The 7,863-nt window shown below is 38.8% G+C and overlaps 1 pseudogene; it reads right to left on the reverse strand.

The window, feature by feature from the left end:
• Positions 1 to 7,607, reverse strand: part of LOC106634725 (small ribosomal subunit protein uS12-like) — a 29,554-nt pseudogene extending 21,947 nt beyond the window's left edge.
• Positions 7,608 to 7,863: the final 256 nt, after the last annotated feature.

Consider the following 7,863-nt stretch of genomic DNA (forward strand, 5'->3'; position numbering starts at 1 on the left):
TGCCCAGTCTCAGGTAGTATCTTTATAGCAGTGTGAAAATGGATGAATACACCATTTCAGATTAGCAGCTTTTACTTAATAACATGCACTTAAGGTTCCTCCATGTCTTTTCATAGCATCATCGTTCATTTCTTTTTAGTGCTGAATAATATTCCATTCTATCAATGCACCACAGCTGGTTTATCCATTTCACCCAATGAAGGAAATCTTGGTTGCTTCTGAGTTTTGACAATTATGAATTAAGCATCTGTAAACACCTGTGTGCAAGTGTTTGTGTGGACATAGGTTTTCAGATCATATGGGTAAATAGTAAGGAGTGTGATTGCTAGATCGTATGGTAAAAGTATGTTTAGTTTTGTAAGAAATGGCCAAACCATCTTTCAAAATGACTGTACCAATTCGCATTCCCAGCAGCAATGAAAGAGTAACTGTTGTTCCACATCCTCTCCAGCATTTGGAGTTTTAGTGCTTTGGATTTTGGCCATTTTAATAGACATACAGTAGTATTTCATCATTTTAGTTTGCAATTCTTTAATGACATGCTATGTGAAGCATCATTTCATATGCCTATTTGCCACATCTTCTTTGGCAAGGTGTCTGTTCAGTCTTTTGCCCATTTTTACATCAAGTTGTTAATTTTCTTATTGTTGAGCTTCAAGAGTTCTTAGTATATTTTGGATAACAGTGTTTTATCAGATATGTCTTTTGCAAGTATTCTCTCCCTATCTCTAACTTATCTTCCCGTTATCTTGGGAGTCTACTTTCTTTTTTATTTTATTTATTTATTTAGAGATGGAGTCTCACTCTTTCACCCAGGCTGGGGTGCAGTGGCGTGATCTCGGCTCACTGCAAGCTCTGCCTCCCGGGTTCATGCCATTCTCCTGTCTCAGCCTCCCGAGTAGCTGAGACTACAGGCGCCCGCCACCACGCTCAGCTAATTTTTTGTATTTTTAGTAGAGACAGGGTTTCACCATGTTAGCGAGGATGGTCTCAATCTCCTGACCTCATGAGCCACATGCCTCAGCCTCCCAAAGTGCTAGGATTATAGGCATGATACTTTCTTTTAAAAAGCTTTACTAGAAGCCTCAACCAGTAACTACTACTTCCATCTCATGATCACCCCATGAGCAAGGGTGTCTGAAAATGCATTATTTTGGCTACACACACTGGAGGCACATATTAAATCGGGGTTCTCTTAGTAAGGAAGAAGGAGACAATAGCTATTGAATGGGGTATTATTTCCATTTGGGCTGGCATAACAAAATACAAGAGGATGGGTAGCTTATAAACAATAGAAATTTATTTCTTACAAAATGATTTCTTTAGAAAGTAATATCCTAATAATTTCTTTACCAAGCTACAGAAAGCAAGCTAAGAGTCTATCAGACACAAAAAAAACCTCACCCAAATAGCTGAGTGTAGCATCCATTCACTTTGCTTCTTATATCTTATTTCTAAGCTTGAGGCAGAAATGAAAGGTTTGTGCTCATAAGGCATAGGAGCTACAACCTAGATTACCTATATTTGGGTAAAAAAAATAATAATAAACTCTCTGTCTACTCAACTTTGTTGATTCCATGACTAGATTCCTAGACCAAGAAACACAAAAAGTAAAAATTTAGCTGATTTTAGACCTCCAAAAAGAGTAAGGAAAATAATTTAGTCATATCTTTCCAAAAAACTATTTGTTAAAGTCTTGAAGGTTGAAAAGCATCATGGAAGACATCTTGAATTGATGTATGTTCTTGAAATTGGTCCCTGAGTGTTAGAGGTTCAGATGATTTTATGATTTACATATAAAAAGTGTATTGCAAAGTTAATGGAGCAAGGCTGGATGGCATGAAGTTTTATATAAAATAAAATACATTTAGCATTCAGGTAAGAGATAATGTATCTATTTCATTAATCAAAGTTACTCCCACAATATATACAGCAGCACATAATGAGATCTAATCCACTCACCAAGAATACCAAGATATAAATCTATCAGATAAGTTAGGAGAATGGGCCTCTATTATAAATCAGATGTTAATAGTAGTTTATGGTTTCTTAAAACGCAGGCACTGTTTTTGAACTGATCTAAAGAAACTTGCATGGAAAAATTTGCTTCATAATGATATAAACTGTAATGCTTAGGGGTCCTGTTCTCTGAGTCATTCTGATTTTGGTTTATATGCTGCTGAATTAAGCATTGCTTTCAGAAGAGCGAGTCATGAGACAATGAGCGGGAGATCAGGACAGGGACACTGGAGGAAAAAGTAACCGGCAGCTTGTCCTGAGGCTCACCTGCTGTACAAGCTTCCACACACCTGCCAGGGAAATTTTAAAATGTTGATTGTATTCATAAATATATTTCAATGGTTTGACATTTGAAGATACAAAAGTGGAGGCAGGGAAGAATCTCCTTCCTACTCCTGCTCTCAGACACCCCTTTTTTTTTTTTTGAGACAGAGTCTCACTCTGACACTCAGTCTGGAATGTCTGGAATGCAGTGGCACGATCTCAGCTCACTGCAACTTCTGCCCCCTGGGTTCAAATGGTTCTCATGCCTCAGCCTCCCAAGTAGCTGGAACTACAGGCATGAGCCACCATGCCCAGCCAGCTACCCCTTTCTTAAGGCAACTAATGTTATAAATTGTTAATGTACTCTCATAACATTGTATTCATGGATGCATGTATGTATTCATGATTTGTTATTCATCTCATTTAGATAAAAAAATTAATTCATATCAACGAAAGGTGAAGAGAATTTGCCATTTGGCACAGGCCAAACATTTTGGAGTTATCCTCCCTTCCTTCCTGCATTCCTTCTTCCTTTGCTTCCTTCCTTCTTTTTATGCCCTATCTCAATACATCCCCCATATAATTGGTCTTCCTTTCAAAATATATGTAGATTTCAAATACTCCTCACCACCTACACCTACATCATCCTGGCCCCAGATACCAACATCTCTCACCTGGACTATGCCAACAGCTTGCTTGTGCTTCTCCTTGCTTCCTTCCTTGTCCCCTTTAAAACTAGTGTGGTCCTAAAGCAATCCAAGTCAGATCACATCACTCCTCTACTTAGAACTTTCCAGTGGCTTCCTACTTTACTTAGAGAAAATATGAAATCCTTACAATGGGCCACACATCCCTTTATCATCTGGCCCTACATTTCCTTGATCTTACCCATCAACTGCTCTCATCCTCACTCATTCCCCAGTCACACTGTCCTCCTTGCTTTCCTTAAACTTATCAGCCTTACTCCCATCCCACCAGCTGTTCAGCTGTTTCCTCTGTCTGCAGCCCTTCCCAGCCACCTACATGGATGGTCCCTCACCCCCTTCATCTACTTGTTCAAATGGTACCTTCTAGGGGAGGCCTCCCTAACCACCCTGCTTAAAATGTCAGCCTCCACCCCAGCCCCTGTATTTCCCATCCACCTTACCCGGGCTTCATAGCATTTGATGCCTACTAAAGTACTGTGATTTACTTGCTAGTTTTGTTTATTTGCTGTCTCCCTTCATTCGAATGTGATAACTATGAAGGGAGAGATTTTTGTCCATGTGGCTCACAGCTGTGTCCTCAGTGCTCAGAACAATGGCCAGTAAACGTATGTTAAGTGAATAAATTTCAGACACTCTAGGAAATCTTTCTACTTTCTTTTGCATAAAACGTTGTTTCTAAATTATCCCTTCCTAGGCCACATAAAGAACAAAGTTGACAGTACTCAAAAGTTGGCTGACTACTGTAATAATTCTGTCCCTACATATTCTCATTCTTGAGAGAAAAGTACATTTGCTTTATTTATGAGGCACAGAGGGTCATTGCTCTGTAATTATGACTACTGAGGACGTGTTAGGGGTTGAATTGTGTCCCCTCAAAATCCATATGTTGAACCCTCAGCACCTCAGAATGTGACCTTATTTGGGATAAGATTATTGCAGATATAATTAAGATGAGGTCATACTAGAGTAGGGCGGGTTCCTAATCCTGTATGACACAGACATACAGACAGAGAGCACCATGTGAAAATAAAGACAGATCTACAAACCAAGGAATGCCAAAGACTGCCAGCAAATTACCATAAGCTAGAAGAGGGGCATGGAACAGTTTCTCCTTCATAGCCATCAGGAGGAACCACTCCTGCTGACACCTTGACCTCAGACTTCCAGCCTCCAAAACTGTAAGACAATGAATTTCTGTTGTTTGAGCCACCTGGTTTATGGTACCTTGTTATGGCAGCCCTAGGAAACTAATATAGGACCTATGGAACTGTGGCATCTTTTTGTTTTTGTTTACAAGTGGTTCACATAACTGGTGCAGAATACCACTCAACAAACATATCAAATGAGCAATGGGGAAAGATCGCCATGATCAGCTTCAAGGAGGACGGACAAGGAAGATGGGAAATAGAAAATCAACATTGGACTGTCATTCCCACCAGAGCATTGACCATGTCATTTAATATTCAGTTTCCAGCACAGAACCTGATTCTGATTCTCAAGATGCATTTGTTGAGAGAAACTGAATATCGGGCAGAGCAGGCAGCTCTATGCCAAGCAAGAGATCTTAGATGGGAGATTGTGGTGCTGGGGAGCTGGTGTTCCCTGATCCATTCACGATGTTTAAGCAACCATTCTGATTTCACATTGCCAGAAGTCTCCCTACCGACAGGACACCCAGGTTCTGTGTCATTACTTGAGTTTGCTTTTACTTAGGTAGATAGTATGTGGTTTTTAAAGTATATTTCTAGGATTATTGGTAGGAACAGATTTATTTTACATTTAAACAGCTGGCTCAATATTCATTTAAACTCAGATGTGTAATTCTGTTGTTAAATTATTATATTGTGTTTCTAAAAACTTCACTTTCTTAAAGGCTGATGTGAATACAAAACCTTCAGAAAGATTGTTTGAAGCCACAATGGGTGTTCCTAATAGATTGCCTTTCTTGGTTGGTTATTTTACAGTAGAGGAGAAAATGATGCTATTGTCATGGATTAAAATATCATGTTTTAAATATCATTGCTATTAAATATCAAGGACACAGAAAACCAAAATAGGACAAAGATTTAGGATAAAAGAAGTGGGATCCAATATAATATTTTTGAAATGTGCTTATTCATTTGAGTTTAGAATGCATGTGTCTGGACAACTCAAGTAAATTTTTTTTTTCCATCTGAAATACTCGTATTCTTATTTTTATTTTTTGAGACAGTCTTGCTCTGTCACCCAGGCTGCAGTGCAGTGGCACACTCTCGGTTCACTGCAACCTCTGCCTCCCAGATTCAAGCAATTCTTATGCCTCAGCCTCTCAAGAAGCTGCAATTACAGGTGCACACCACCACACCTGGCTAATTTTTGTATTTTAGAGACAGAGTTTTGGCATGTTGGCCAGGCTAGTCTTGAACTGCTGACCTGAAGTGATCTGCCCACCTTGGCCTCCCAAAGTGCTGGGATTACAGGTGTGAGCCACTGTGCCCGGCCTCCATCTGAAATACTCTTAAAAAGAAATCGTGACTTTTTATGCCTGAAATTTTTAAATGTCTCTATCGTTCATCTGTGGTTCACTAAAAAGGGCCATAATTCCCTGATTATCTATATCTTGAGAAGTGTGAAGTGTGATCTAGTCGCTCTCCTCCTGACCTGCTGACCAGTGACTGCTTTGACCACCGAAGTATGGCAGAAGAAATGCCATGCCAGTCTGTCTGGTCCTCTTGGACTCTCAGTTACCATCTGAGAAGTCTGACAGGCCTGCTACCATACATTGAGGGGACCCTAGGTAGCCACATAGGCTTGAAAAGGGAGAGAGATTGAGAGAAAGAGAGAGATGGCTGGGCCTTTTTCCCATCTCTTCCAGCCCCTAGCCATTTGAATTATCCCAGACATTGTTGAGCAAAGACAGTCTCCACTGTACCCTGTCCCCAAATTCTAACCCACAAAATAGACATAATAGACCCAGAGTGAGACATACTACTCGTACTAATAAATTGTTTTAAGCCACCAGCATTTGGGGTAGTTTGTTATGCATCAGTAGGTAACTGGGCCATCATCTTTCTCGTATAGATAGCTTCAGATGAGATCTTGTAACTTCCCAGGTGTTCTCTTTATGACATCTAATAATACCTCCGGTCTTCAGAATTGGAATTTCTTCTTGAGTTATATTATGCTTTCCGGCCCAGCATATACTGATTAATTTCTTGTCACTCAGAAATCATCTGTTCAAACTATTGATATTATTTACTTGAAACCAAAGGTGCCAAAACACTATTTTGTATACTTTTTCTCTTGGTATGGCATGAGTATTATGCTCACTAAATTATTTAAAAGAAAGTACGTGCATCTGATATGAAGATTTTCTTTTAATTGATACTAGGAAAAAGTAGACTTCTCATTAGCATAAACAGTTTTCCAGTGTCTCTTGTAATAGAAATTGCAGTTGGCTCCCAAGAAGTGTAATATAGTATGTGTTGATAAACATGATGAGCAACTGGACTTGCTACCCTCTTTGTATGGCCACCAGAAACTATATAATGTGCTTCATAAATGTTTGGCACATATTAAATTCTCAAAAATGCTACTTTTTACCATTTCTCCCTTCTTTTTCTTTTTTGCTGCTATGTAACATTTAAACCTTTGAAAACCCAATGCTGGTTAAAACCATAGTCTATTGCGCGTATGTGTTTTAACCATTTGCAAGGTGAGTTTTAAAAAGCAACCATTTTCGTGGCTAGCAGTTAAAGAGAAATTAGAGGTACAGTATAGTATTAAAGGTAATAGATTTGCAAAGTTCCTCTAGCATTTTGCATTTAGAGGGCTTGCATCAGAAGCTTCCATTGAAGTCAATTCATTTTCCTTTTAAAAGAGATGTATTTAGCACATGAAATTGAATTTACTTGCAAAATTCACTCTGTATCCTGAGAATTAAGTCAGAAGACATATGCAGCAGTTGTTTAATGTGCCAAGAAAACAGGGTGTTTGTTTGTATTCAGTATAAATAAATTACAAATACTTACATGAACATGTGAAAAAAATTCTCTTTAGATGAAGTCAATTGTGCTTTATGTGTTTAAGGGTTCTTTTAATTAAATGAGTTTCTTTTGCCCTGACAAAACAAAACAGCAAGGACATTCCACACAGGAAAAATTATTATATTTTAATTTGAATATAAATTGAGTGGTAGAAGAACACCAAATTATTTTGTCTCTCCTAAAAGGGTAGAATGGAGGGCTTACTTACACACATACCAGGCTCTTTATGTCTCAAGTGAACAGGGGTTTATAGCCCTGGTCTTTAACTGCATTTACTTTCAATCTCAAAACCACTACAGGCTTTAGCACAACTCATAATAATGGGTGGCCTCGGTCCAAGAGGAAGTTCAACGTTGGCATGCTGGCCAAGTTAAGAGCCAGGTATATGCATTAGCAGACTTCATGGGTTTTTGCATAATACTTCACTCAAATGATTGCTATAAATGACTCCAAAATTCATACTCAAAAATGACTGTAGGACTTTTAGTAGGAATACAAAGGGTACAGTGGGAATTTACAGCCGTTCTGTAAGGTTCCTCAAATTTTGATTCTGCTTTGCAAGGTACATGAACTTGACGCCCCTGGGAACCATTGCTGTAGAGAATGTATCAGGTTTTTAGTACAGAGGTCAGCTTTTCACTCACTTTGTCACTAGTATGCTCAAAGAAAATTTGTTGGGGCATTTCTTCTCATCCCTGAGATAAAAACAATTGCCCAAGTTTTTTCCTTTTAAATACTTCGACCCAGAGATAGACGATTCTCATCTGTCTAGAGGTGCTCTCAGAATTGCTCTCGTTCTGTGCAGTACATTTCAATAGTGCTATTTATATTAGTTCTCTGAAGCAAAG

The sequence above is a fragment of the Pan paniscus genome, chromosome 3, assembly GCF_029289425.2.
Source record: "Pan paniscus chromosome 3, NHGRI_mPanPan1-v2.0_pri, whole genome shotgun sequence".
NCBI classification, from domain to species: Eukaryota; Metazoa; Chordata; class Mammalia; order Primates; family Hominidae; genus Pan; species Pan paniscus.